The sequence below is a fragment of the Bufo gargarizans genome, chromosome 5, assembly GCF_014858855.1.
Source record: "Bufo gargarizans isolate SCDJY-AF-19 chromosome 5, ASM1485885v1, whole genome shotgun sequence".
In the NCBI taxonomy this organism is placed as follows: domain Eukaryota; kingdom Metazoa; phylum Chordata; class Amphibia; order Anura; family Bufonidae; genus Bufo; species Bufo gargarizans.
Window position 1 is genome coordinate 159,041,670 of NC_058084.1, and position 13,107 is coordinate 159,054,776.

The window sequence follows — 13,107 nt, forward strand, 5'->3', positions numbered from 1 at the left end:
TTAAATGGATTTTTCGAACGGGGAGATGGTTAAAAAATTGCTGGCTCCCTCCCCTTTGTTTGAACCCACGCCACAGTCAATGCGTCTGCGCCGTGCAATTTACTGTCACACCCGATATGAGTGGTATTTTCTGTAGTACTATTCTCATCAGTTTAATCCCTGTTACGTCCCATATCAGGGTGGGATTGCCTTTTGTGAAAAAAAATTTAGGCCGGGTACCTTCAACTGTAGAGTTGAGCGGACACCTGGATGTTCGGGTTCGAGAAGTTCGGCCGAACTTCCCGGAAATGTTCGGGTTTGGGATCCGAACCCGATCCGAACTTTGTCCCGTACCCGAACCCCATTGAAGTCAATGGGGACCCAAACTTTTCGGCACTAAAAAGACTGTAAAACAGCCCAGGAAAGGGCTAGAGGGCTGCAAAAGGCAGCAACATGTAGGTAAATCCCCTGCAAACAAATGTGGATAGGGAAATGAATAAAAATAAAAATAAAATAAATAAAAATGAACCAATATCAATTGGAGAGAGGTCCCATAGCAGAGAATCTGGCTTCACGTCACCCACCACTGGAACAGTCCATTCTCAGATATTTAGGCCCCGGCACCCAGGCAGAGGAGAGAGGTCCCGTAACAGAGAATCTGGCTTCATGTCAGCAGAGAATCAGTCTGCATGTCATAGCAGAGAATCAGGCTTTACGTCAGCCACCACTGTAACAGTCCATTGTCATATATTTAGACCCAGGCACCCAGGTAGAGGAGAGAGGTCCCGTAACAGAGAATCTGGCTTCATGTCAGCAGAGAATCAGTCTGCATGTCATAGCAGAGACTCAGGCTTCACGTCTACCACCACTGCAACAGTCCATTGGCATATATTTAGGCCCAGGTACCCAGCCAGAGGAGAGAGGTCCCGTAACAGAGAATCTGGCTTCATGTCAGCAGAGAATCAGTCTGCATGTCATAGAAGAGAATCAGGCTTCACGTCAGCCACCACTGCAACAGTCCATTGGCATATATTTAGGCCCAGGCACCCAGCCAGAGGAGAGAGGTCCCGTAACAGAGAATCTGGCTTCATGTCAGCAGAGAATCAGTCTGCATGTCATAGCAGAGAATCAGGCTTCACGTCAGCCACCACTGCAACAGTCCATTGGCATATATTTAGGCCCAGGTACCCAGCCAGAGAAGAGAGGTCCCGTAACAGAGAATCTGGCTTCGTGTCAGCAGAGAATCAGTCTGCATGTCATAGCAGAGAATCAGGCTTCACGTCTACCACCACTGCAACAGTCCATTGGCATATATTTAGGCCCAGGTACCCAGCCAGAGGAGAGAGGTCCCGTAACAGAAAATCTGGCTTCATGTCAGCAGAGAATCAGTGTGCATGTCATAGAAGAGAATCAGGCTTCACGTCTACCACCACTGCAACAGTCCATTGGCATTTATTTAGGCCCAGGTACCCAGCCAGAGGAGAGAGGTCCCGTAACAGAGAATCTGGCTTCATGTCAGCAGAGAATCAGTCTGCATGTCATTGCAGAGAATCAGGCTTCACATCAGCCCCCACTGTAACAGTCCATTGTCATATATTTAGGCCCAGGCACCCAGCCAGAGGAGAGAGGTCCCGTAACAGAGAATCTGGCTTCATGTCAGCAGAGAATCAGTCTGCATGTCATAGAAGAGAATCAGGCTTCACGTCAGCCACCACTGCAACAGTCCATTGGCATATATTTAGGCCCAGGCACCCAGCCAGAGGAGAGAGGTCCCGTAACAGAGAATCTGGCTTCATGTCAGCAGAGATTCAGTCTGCATGTCATAGAAGAGAATCAGGCTTCACAATAGCCACCACTGCAACAGTCCATTGGCATATATTTAGGCCCAGGCACCCAGGTAGAGGAGAGAGGTCCCGTAACAGAGAATCTGGCTTCATGTCAGCAGAGAATCAGTCTGCATGTCATAGCAGAGACTCAGGCTTCACGTCAGCCACCACTGCAACAGTCCATTGGCATATATTTAGGCCCAGGTACCCAGCCAGAGGAGAGAGGTCCCGTAACAGAGAATCTGGCTTCATGTCAGCAGAGAATCAGTCTGCATGTCATAGAAGAGAATCAGGCTTCACGTCAGCCACCACTGCAACAGTCCATTGGCATATATTTAGGCCCAGGCACCCAGCCAGAGGAGAGAGGTCCCGTAACAGAGAATCTGGCTTCATGTCAGCAGAGAATCAGTCTGCATGTCATAGCAGAGAATCAGGCTTCACATCAGCCACCACTGCAACAGTCCATTGGCATATATTTAGGCCAAGGTACCCAGCCAGAGGAGAGCGGTCCCGTAACAGAGAATCAGAGAATCTGGCTTCATGTCAGCAGAGAATCAGTCTGCATGTCATAGAAGAGAATCAGGCTTCACAATAGCCACCACTGCAACAGTCCATTGGCATATATTTAGGCCCAGGCACCCAGGTAGAGGAGAGAGGACCCGTAACAGAGAATCTGGCTTCATGTCAGCAGAGAATCAGTCTGCATGTCATAGCAGAGACTCAGGCTTCATGTCAGCCACCACTGCAACAGTCCATTGGCATATATTTAGGCCAAGGTACCCAGCCAGAGGAGAGAGGTCCCGTAACAGAGAATCTGGCTTCATGTCAGCAGAGAATCAGTCTGCATGTCATAGAAGAGAATCAGGCTTCACGTCAGCCACCACTGCAACAGTCCATTGGCATATATTTAGGCCCAGGCACCCAGCCAGAGGAGAGAGGTCCCGTAACAGAGAATCTGGCTTCATGTCAGCAGAGAATCAGTCTGCATGTCATAGCAGAGAATCAGGCTTCACGTCAGCCACCACTGCAACAGTCCATTGGCATATATTTAGGCCCAGGTACTCAGCCAGAGAAGAGAGGTCCCGTAACAGAGAATCTGGCTTCGTGTCAGCAGAGAATCAGTCTGCATCTCATAGCAGAGAATCAGGCTTCACGTCTACAACCACTGCAACAGTCCATTGGCATATATTTAGGCCCAGGTACCCAGCCTGAGGAGAGAGGTCCCGTAACAGAGAATCTGGCTTCATGTCAGCAGAGAATAGGTCTGCATGTCATTGCAGAGAATCAGGCTTCACGTCAGCCCCCACTGTAACAGTCCATTGTCATATATTTAGGCCCAGGCACCCAGCCAGAGGAGAGAGGTCCCGTAACAGAGAATCTGGCTTCATTTCAGCAGAGAATCAGTGTGCATGTCATAGAAGAGAATCAGGCTTCACGTCAGCCACCACTGCAACAGTCCATTGGCATATATTTAGGCCAAGGTACCCAGCCAGAGGAGAGCGGTCCCGTAACAGAGAATCTGGCTTCATGTCAGCAGAGAATCAGTCTGCATGTCATAGCAGAGAATCAGGCTTCACGTCAGCCACCACTGTAACAGTCCATTGTCATATATTTAGTCCCCGGCACCCAGGAAGAGGAGAGAGGTCCCGTAACAGAGAATCTGGCTTCATGTCAGCAGAGAATCAGTCTGCATGTCATAGCAGAGAATCAGGCTTTACGTCAGCCACCATTGTAACAGTCCATTGTCATATATTTAGACCCAGGCACCCAGGTAGAGGAGAGAGGTCCCGTAACAGAGAATCTGGCTTCATGTCAGCAGAGAATCAGTCTGCATGTCATAGCAGAGACTCAGGCTTCACGTCAGCCACCACTGCAACAGTCCATTGGCATATATTTAGGCCCAGGTACCCAGCCAGAGGAGAGAGGTCCCGTAACAGAGAATCTGGCTTCATGTCAGCAGAGATTCAGTCTGCATGTCATTGCAGAGAATCAGGCTTCACATCAGCCCCCACTGTAACAGTCCATTGTCATATATTTAGGCCCAGGCACCCAGCCAGAGGAGAGAGGTCCCGTAACAGAGAATCTGGCTTCATGTCAGCAGAGAATCAGTGTGCATGTCATAGAAGAGAATCAGGCTTCACGTCAGCCACCACTGCAACAGTCCATTGGCATATATTTAGGCCAAGGTACCCAGCCAGAGGAGAGCGGTCCCGTAACAGAGAATCTGGCTTCATGTCAGCAGAGAATCAGTCTGCATGTCATAGAAGAGAATCAGGCTTCACATCAGCCACCACTGCAACAGTCCATTGGCATATATTTAGGCCCAGGCACCCAGGTAGAGGAGAGAGGTCCCATAACAGAGAATCTGGCTTCATGTCAGCAGAGAATCAGTCTGCATGTCATAGAAGAGAATCAGGCTTCACGTCAGCCACCACTGCAACAGTCCATTGGCATATATTTAGGCCCAGGTACCCAGCCAGAGAAGAGAGGTCCCGTAACAGAGAATCTGGCTTCGTGTCAGCAGAGAATCAGTCTGCATGTCATAGCAGAGAATCAGGCTTCACGTCTACCACCACAGCAACAGTCCATTGGCATATATTTAGGCCCAGGCACCCAGGTAGAGGAGAGAGGTCCCGTAACAGAGAATCTGGCTTCATGTCAGCAGAGAATCAGTCTGCATGTCATAGAAGAGAATCAGGCTTCACATCAGCCACCACTGCAACAGTCCATTGGCATATATTTAGGCCCAGGTACCCAGCCAGAGGAGAGAGGTCCCGTAACAGAGAATCTGGCTTCATGTCAGCAGAGAATCAGTCTGCATGTCATAGAAGAGAATCAGGCTTCACGTCAGCCACCACTGCAACAGTCCATTGGCATATATTTAGGCCCAGGCACCCAGCCAGAGGAGAGAGGTCCCGTAACAGAGAATCTGGCTTCATGTCAGCAGAGAATCAGTCTGCATGTCATAGCAGAGAATCAGGCTTCACATCAGCCACCACTGCAACAGTCCATTGGCATATATTTAGGCCAAGGTACCCAGCCAGAGGAGAGCGGTCCCGTAACAGAGAATCAGAGAATCTGGCTTCATGTCAGCAGAGAATCAGTCTGCATGTCATAGAAGAGAATCAGGCTTCACAATAGCCACCACTGCAACAGTCCATTGGCATATATTTAGGCCCAGGCACCCAGGTAGAGGAGAGAGGACCCGTAACAGAGAATCTGGCTTCATGTCAGCAGAGAATCAGTCTGCATGTCATAGCAGAGACTCAGGCTTCATGTCAGCCACCACTGCAACAGTCCATTGGCATATATTTAGGCCAAGGTACCCAGCCAGAGGAGAGAGGTCCCGTAACAGAGAATCTGGCTTCATGTCAGCAGAGAATCAGTCTGCATGTCATAGAAGAGAATCAGGCTTCACGTCAGCCACCACTGCAACAGTCAATTGGCATATATTTAGGCCCAGGCACCCAGCCAGAGGAGAGAGGTCCCGTAATAGAGAATCTGGCTTCATGTCAGCAGAGAATCAGTCTGCATGTCATAGCAGAGAATCAGGCTTCACGTCAGCCACCACTGCAACAGTCCATTGGCATATATTTAGGCCCAGGTACTCAGCCAGAGGAGAGAGGTCCCGTAACAGAGAATCTGGCTTCGTGTCAGCAGAGAATCAGTCTGCATCTCATAGCAGAGAATCAGGCTTCACGTCTAGCAACCACTGCAACAGTCCATTGGCATATATTTAGGCCCAGGTACCCAGCCTGAGGAGAGAGGTCCCGTAACAGAGAATCTGGCTTCATGTCAGCAGAGAATCAGGTCTGCATGTCATTGCAGAGAATCAGGCTTCACGTCAGCCCCCACTGTAACAGTCCATTGTCATATATTTAGGCCCAGGCACCCAGCCAGAGGAGAGAGGTCCCGTAACAGAGAATCTGGCTTCATTTCAGCAGAGAATCAGTGTGCATGTCATAGAAGAGAATCAGGCTTCACGTCAGCCACCACTGCAACAGTCCATTGGCATATATTTAGGCCAAGGTACCCAGCCAGAGGAGAGCGGTCCCGTAACAGAGAATCTGGCTTCATGTCAGCAGAGAATCAGTCTGCATGTCATAGCAGAGAATCAGGCTTCACGTCAGCCACCACTGTAACAGTCCATTGTCATATATTTAGTCCCCGGCACCCAGGAAGAGGAGAGAGGTCCCGTAACAGAGTATCTGGCTTCATGTCAGCAGAGAATCAGTCTGCATGTCATAGCAGAGAATCAGGCTTTACGTCAGCCACCATTGTAACAGTCCATTGTCATATATTTAGACCCAGGCACCCAGGCTAGAGGAGAGAGGTCCCGTAACAGAGAATCTGGCTTCATGTCAGCAGAGAATCAGTCTGCATGTCATAGCAGAGAATCAGGCTTCACGTCAGCCACCACTGCAACAGTCCATTGGCATATATTTAGGCCCAGGTACCCAGCCAGAGGAGAGAGGTCCCGTAACAGAGAATCTGGCTTCATGTCAGCAGAGAATCAGTCTGCATGTCATAGAAGAGAATCAGGCTTCACAGTCAGCCACCACTGCAACAGTCCATTGGCATATATTTAGGCCCAGGTACCCAGCCAGAGGAGAGAGGTCCCGTAACAGAGAATCTGGCTTCATGTCAGCAGAGAATCAGTCTGCATGTCATAGAAGAGAATCAGGCTTCACGTCAGCCACCACTGCAACAGTCCATTGGCATATATTTAGGCCCAGGCACCCAGCCAGAGGAGAGAGGTCCCGTAACAGAGAATCTGGCTTCATGTCAGCAGAGAATCAGTCTGCATGTCATAGCAGAGAATCAGGCTTCACGTCAGCCACCATTGCAACAGTCCATTGGCATATATTTAGGCCCAGGTACTCAGCCAGAGGAGAGAGGTCCCGTAACAGAGAATCTGGCTTCAGTGTCAGCAGAGAATCAGTCTGCATCTCATAGCAGAGAATCAGGCTTCACGTCTACAACCACTGCAACAGTCCATTGGCATATATTTAGGCCCAGGTACCCAGCCTGAGGAGAGAGGTCCCGTAACAGAGAATCTGGCTTCATGTCAGCAGAGAATAGGTCTGCATGTCATTAGCAGAGAATCAGGCTTCACGTCAGCCCCCACTGTTACAGTCCATTGTCATATATTTAGGCCCAGGCACCCAGCCAGAGGAGAGAGGTCCCGTAACAGAGAATCTGGCTTCATTTCAGCAGAGAATCAGTGTGCATGTCATAGAAGAGAATCAGGCTTCACGTCAGCCACCACTGCAACAGTCCATTGGCATATATTTAGGCCAAGGTACCCAGCCAGAGGAGAGCGGTCCCGTAACAGAGAATCTGGCTTCATGTCAGCAGAGAATCAGTCTGCATGTCATAGCAGAGAATCAGGCTTCACGTCAGCCACCACTGTAACAGTCCATTGTCATATATTTAGTCCCCGGCACCCAGGAAGAGGAGAGAGGTCCCGTAACAGAGAATCTGGCTTCATGTCAGCAGAGAATCAGTCTGCATGTCATAGCAGAGAATCAGGCTTTCACGTCAGCCACCATTGTAACAGTCCATTGTCATATATTTAGGACCCAGGCACCCAGGTAGAGGAGAGAGGTCCCGTAACAGAGAATCTGGCTTCATGTCAGCAGAGATTCAGTCTGCATGTCATTGCAGAGAATCAGGCTTCACATCAGCCCCCACTGTAACAGTCCATTGTCATATATTTAGGCCCAGGCACCCAGCCAGAGGAGAGAGGTCCCGTAACAGAGAATCTGGCTTCATGTCAGCAGAGAATCAGTGTGCATGTCATAGAAGAGAATCAGGCTTCACGTCAGCCACCACTGCAACAGTCCATTGGCATATATTTAGGCCAAGGTACCCAGCCAGAGGAGAGCGGTCCCGTAACAGAGAATCTGGCTTCATGTCAGCAGAGAATCAGTCTGCATGTCATAGAAGAGAATCAGGCTTCACATCAGCCACCACTGCAACAGTCCATTGGCATATATTTAGGCCCAGGCACCCAGGTAGAGGAGAGAGGTCCCATAACAGAGAATCTGGCTTCATGTCAGCAGAGAATCAGTCTGCATGTCATAGAAGAGAATCAGGCTTCACGTCAGCCACCACTGCAACAGTCCATTGGCATATATTTAGGCCCAGGTACCCAGCCAGAGAAGAGAGGTCCCGTAACAGAGAATCTGGCTTCGTGTCAGCAGAGAATCAGTCTGCATGTCATAGCAGAGAATCAGGCTTCACGTCTACCACCACTGCAACAGTCCATTGGCATATATTTAGGCCCAGGCACCCAGGTAGAGGAGAGAGGTCCCGTAACAGAGAATCTGGCTTCATGTCAGCAGAGAATCAGTCTGCATGTCATAGAAGAGAATCAGGCTTCACGTCAGCCACCACTGCAACAGTCCATTGGCATATATTTAGGCCAAGGTACCCAGCCAGAGGAGAGCGGTCCCGTAACAGAGAATCTGGCTTCATGTCAGCAGAGAATCAGTCTGCATGTCATAGAAGAGAATCAGGCTTCACATCAGCCACCACTGCAACAGTCCATTGGCATATATTTAGGCCCAGGCACCCAGGTAGAGGAGAGAGGTCCCGTAACAGAGAATCTGGCTTCATGTCAGCAGAGAATCAGTCTGCATGTCATAGAAGAGAATCAGGCTTCACGTCAGCCACCACTGCAACAGTCCATTGGCATATATTTAGGCCCAGGCACCCAGCCAGAGGAGAGAGGTCCCGTAACAGAAAATCTGGCTTCATGTCAGCAGAGAATCAGTCTGCATGTCATAGAAGAGAATCAGGCTTCACGTCTACCACCACTGCAACAGTCCATTGGCATTTATTTAGGCCCAGGTACACAGCCAGAGGAGAGAGGTCCCGTAACAGAGAATCTGGCTTCATGTCAGCAGAGAATCAGTCTGCATGTCATAGAAGAGAATCAGGCTTCACGTCAGACACCACTGCAACAGTCCATTGGCATATATTTAGGCCCAGGTACCCAGCCAGAGGAGAGAGGTCCCGTAACAGAGAATCTGGCTTCATGTCAGCAGAGAATCAGTCTGCATGTCATAGCAGAGAATCAGGCTTCACGTCTTTGGTTAGGTGGACCTTGCTACAGATGGCGTTGCGCAGTGCACACTTGATTTTATCGGATAATCGGTTGTGCAGGCAAGGCACAGCTCTCTTGGAGAAGTAGTTGCGGCTGGGAACAACATACTGTGGGACAGCAAGCGACATGAGCTGTTTGAAGCTGTCTGTGTCCACCAGCCTAAATGACAGCATTTCATAGGCCAGTAGTTTAGAAATGCTGGCATTCAGGGAATTTAGGTGGGAATTTACGGCTAGGTGGGAATTTACGCTTTCTCTCAAATGTTTGTGAGATGGAGAGCTGAATGCTGCCGTGTGACATGGTTGAGATGCTTGGTGATGGAGGTGGTGGTGTTGGTGGTACATCCCCTGTTTGCTGGGTGGCAGGTGGCAACGTTCCTCCAGAGGCGGAGGAAGAGGCCGAGGCGGCAGCAGCAGAAGAGGCCGAGGCGGCAGCAGCAGAAGAGGCCAAGGCGGCAGCAGCAGAAGAGGTAGCAGGGGGAGCCTGAGTGACTTCCTTGGTTTTAAGGTGTTTACTTCACTGCAGTTTATGCTTTGCATGCAGGTGCCTGGTCATGCAGGTTGTGCTAAGGTTCAGAACGTTAATGCCTCGCTTCAGGCTCTGATGGAACAGCGTGCAAACCACTCGGGTCTTGTCGTCAGCACATTGTTTGAAGAAGTGCCATGCCAGGGAACTCCTTGAAGTTGCCTTTGGGGTGCTCGGTCCCAGATGGCGGCGGTCAGTAGCAGGCGGAGTCTCTTGGCGGCGGGTGTTCTGCTTTTGCCCACTGCTCCCTCTTTTGCTACGCTATTGGCTCGGTCTCACCACTGCCTCTTCCTCCGAACTGTGAAAGTCAGTGGCACGACCTTCATTCCATGTGGGGTCTAGGACCTCATCGTCCCCTGCATCGTCTTCCACCCAGTCTTGATCCCTGACCTCCTGTTCAGTCTGCACACTGCAGAAAGACGCAGCAGTTGGCACCTGTGTTTCGTCATCATCAGAGACGTGCTGAGGTGGTATTCCCATGTCCTCATCATCAGGAAACATAAGTGGTTGTGCGTCAGTGCATTCTATGTCTTCCACCGCTGGGGAAGGGCTAGGTGGATGCCCTTGGGAAACCCTGCCAGCTGAGTCTTCAAACAGCATAAGAGACTGCTGCATAACTTGAGGCTCAGACAGTTTCCCTGGTATGCATGGGGGTGATGTGACAGACTGATGGGGTTGGTTTTAAGGCGCCATCTGTGCGCTTTCTGCAGAAGACTGGGTGGGAGATAATGTGAACGTGCTGGATCTACTGTCGGCCACCCAATTGACTAATGCCTGTACCTGCTCAGGCCTTACCATCCTTAGAACGGATTTGGGCCCCACCATATATCGCTGTAAATTCTGGCAGCTACTGGGACCTGAGGTATTTGGTACACTAGGACGTGTGGATGTGGCAGAACGGCCACGTCCTCTCCCAGCACCAGAGGGTCCACTAACACCACCACGACCATGTCCACGTCCGCGTCCCTTACAGGATGTTTTCCTCATTGTTATCGTTCACCACAACAACAAAAATATTATTTGGCCCAATGTATTTAATTCAAATTCAGGCCTTTTTTCACAGACACCTAACACTATCTGGCTATCTATTTAGGTACCGTATTACACTAATACAGGCACAGCAGTAACCACAGATTTAGCTGACTATAAATTTAAGGCCTAGTATTTAGGCGCTGGGTGACAGGTATAGGTTTACTGACAGAATTAGAATTGGAAATGCACAGTAGCGTGTGTTAGAAGTTATTCAGAATGACCCTATGTGCACCTTGAATCTGATATACCCTTTTAGGGATAAATTTAAAGTAGGCCTGATACAGCAGAAACCACTAAATTAGGAAATTGCTAAATTGGGAATTGTATTTCAACCCAGAACAAAAACTGTGCTTTGACAGACACTAAATAAATTGACCAGCCACAACAGTACAGCAGTAACGTCATATTTAGCTGGATATAAATTTGAGGCCTAGTATTTAGGCGCTGGGTGACAGGTATAGGTTTACTGACAGAATTAGACTTGGAAATGCACAGTAGCGTGTGTGTGAAGTTATTCAGAATGACCCTATGTGCACCTTGAATCTGATATACCCTTTTAGGGATACATTTAAAGTAGGCCTGATACAGCAGAAACCACTAAATTAGGAAATTGCTAAATTGGGAATTGTATTTCAACCCAGAACAAAAACTGTGCTTTGACGGACACTAAATAACTTGACCAGCCACAACAGTACAGCAGTATCGACAGATTTAGCTGGATATAAATTTGAGGCCTAGTATTTAGGCGCTGGGTGACAGGTATAGGTTTACTGACAGAATTAGACTTGGAAATGCACAGTAGCGTGTGTGTGAAGTTATTCAGAATGACCCTATGTGCACCTTGAATCTGATATACCCTTTTAGGGATAAATTTAAAGTAGGCCTGATACAGCAGAAACCACTAAATTAGGAAATTGCTAAATTGGGAATTGTATTTCAACCCAGAACAAAAAATGTGCTTTGACGGACACTAAATAACTTGACCAGCCACACCAGTAACGACAGATGTAGCTGACTATAAATTTGAGGCCTATTAATTAGGCGCTGGGTGACAGGTATAGGTTTACTGACAGAATTAGACTTGGAAATGCACAGTAGTGTGTGTGTGAAGTTATTCAGAATGTCCCTATGTGCACCTTGAATCTGATATACCCTTTTAGGGATAGATTTAAAATAGCTCTGATACAGCAGAAACCACTAAATTAGGAAATTGCTAAATTGGGAATTGTATTTCAACCCAGAACAAAAAATTTGCTTTGACGGACACTAAATAACTTGACCAGCCACACCAGTAACGACAGATGTAGCTGACTATATAAATTTGAGGCCTATTATTTAGGCGCTGGGTGACAGGTATAGGTTTACTGACAGAATTAGACTTGGAAATGCACAGTAGTGTGTGTGTGAAGTTATTCAGAATGTCCCTATGTGCACCTTGAATCTGATATACCCTTTTAGGGATAGATTTAAAATAGCTCTGATACAGCAGAAACCACTAAATTAGGAAATTGCTAAATTGGGAATTGTATTTCAACCCAGAACAAAAAATGTGCTTTGACGGACACTAAATAACTTGACCAGCCACAACAGTACAGCAGTAACGACAGATTTAGCTGGATATAAATTTGAGGCCTAGTATTTAGGCGCTCGGTGACAGGTATAGGTTTACTGACAGAATTCGACTTGGAAATGCACAGTAGCGTGTGTGTGAAGTTATTCAGAATGACCCTATGTGCACCTTGAATCTGATATACCCTTTTAGGGATAGATTTAAAATAGCTCTGATACAGCAGAAACCGCTAAATTAGGAAATTGCTAAATTGGGAATTGTATTTCAGCCCAGAACAAAAACTGTGCTTTGACGGACACTAAATAAATTGACCAGCCACAACTGTACAGCAGTAACGACAGATTTAGCTGGATACAAATTTGAGACCTAGTATTTAGGCGCTGGGTGACAGGTATTGGTTTACTGACAGAATTTGGCTTGGAAATGCACAGTAGCATGTGTGTGTAGTTATTCAGAATGACCCTATGTGCACCTTGAATCTGATATACCCTTTTACTGATAAATTTAAAGTAGGCCTGATACAGCAGAAACCACTAAATTAGGATATTGCTAAATTGGGAATTGTATTTCAACCCAGAACAAAAACTGTGCTTTGACGGACACTAAATAACTTGACCAGCCACAACAGTACAGCAGTAACAACAGATTTAGCTGGATATAAATTTGAGGCCTAGTATTTAGGCGCTCGGTGACAGATATAGGTTTACAGACAGAATTCGACTTGGAAATGCACAGTAGCGTGTGTGAAGTTATTCAGAATGACCCTGTGTGCACCTTGAATCTGATATACCCTTTTAGGGATAGATTTAAAATAGCTCTGATACAGCAGAAACCACTAAATTAGGAAATTGCTAAATTGGGAATTGTATTTCAACCCAGAACAAAAACTGTGCTTTGACGGACACTAAATAACTTGACCAGCCACACCAGTAACGACAGATTTAGCTGGATATAAACTTGAGGCCTAGTATTTAGGCGCTGGGTGACAGGTATACGTTTACTGACAGAATTAGACTGGGATATGGCCAAAAAATAACCACACTATTGATGGTTAAATGCACTTG